This window comes from Condylura cristata, unplaced genomic scaffold, assembly GCF_000260355.1.
Source record: "Condylura cristata isolate star-nosed mole 26May11 unplaced genomic scaffold, ConCri1.0 scaffold00026, whole genome shotgun sequence".
NCBI classification, from domain to species: domain Eukaryota; kingdom Metazoa; phylum Chordata; class Mammalia; order Eulipotyphla; family Talpidae; genus Condylura; species Condylura cristata.
This window is the reverse complement of record NW_004567127.1, coordinates 5,425,983-5,426,525: the sequence shown is the minus strand read 5'-3', so window position 1 is coordinate 5,426,525 and position 543 is coordinate 5,425,983. Positions and strand designations below refer to the sequence as shown.

Sequence of the window (543 nt, the reverse complement as noted above, 5' to 3'; positions counted from 1 at the left end):
TGTAAGCTCATTATGTCCCCTTCCCGAGACTCAGCCCAGGAGGACAGAGTGGGCTTCTCTCGGTTAGCGCCCAGCTAGCCTCCTCGGGCGAGTCCCCCGCATTCTGCGACCACAGAAGGCAGAGGAATGCGGATTCCAGGAGCCATAGAACCCTGCGGAATGTTCGGTAGCGGCAGAGGCAGGAACTCTCGCGAGAGGTCGGGCTGCGGCACGCGGCGAGACCCCGGGCGACCGTTATTTAGCCGTTGAACAGCTGTTGTCGCCGCAGTCCCTCGTGGCCGCCCAGGTGGGACGCTTTCCCGCCTTTCCCGAGGTTCGGACGTAGAAGTTCTCGTCGGTTCTTTCTGCTGCCGTAGTAGCAGGTAGCAGTTCACGTGGGCGCGAGTCCCCGGTGTCACGCTGGTTCTTTAAAGGTGAGCGCTGGGGTGCGGGGTCCCCTTCCCGGGGTGCTGGGGCTGGGGTTCCTTGGCCTCAGCCTCTGCCACCGCAGCAGGCTGGCGCCTGCGTCTTGGGGGTGGGGGCATCTAAGACCCCCGGACCCCC

General features: G+C 64.6%; 1 protein-coding gene across 1 annotated transcript in view; it reads left to right on the top strand.

Moving 5' to 3' along the window:
* SYCP1 (synaptonemal complex protein 1) overlaps positions 1 to 543 on the top strand; it is a 62,429-nt gene that overhangs the window by 7,041 nt on the left and 54,845 nt on the right. The window contains exon 2 of the mRNA XM_004689612.1: positions 386 to 413. The gene's annotated coding sequence lies outside the window, so the exon portion shown is untranslated. The remainder of the gene's footprint in view (positions 1 to 385; positions 414 to 543) is intronic.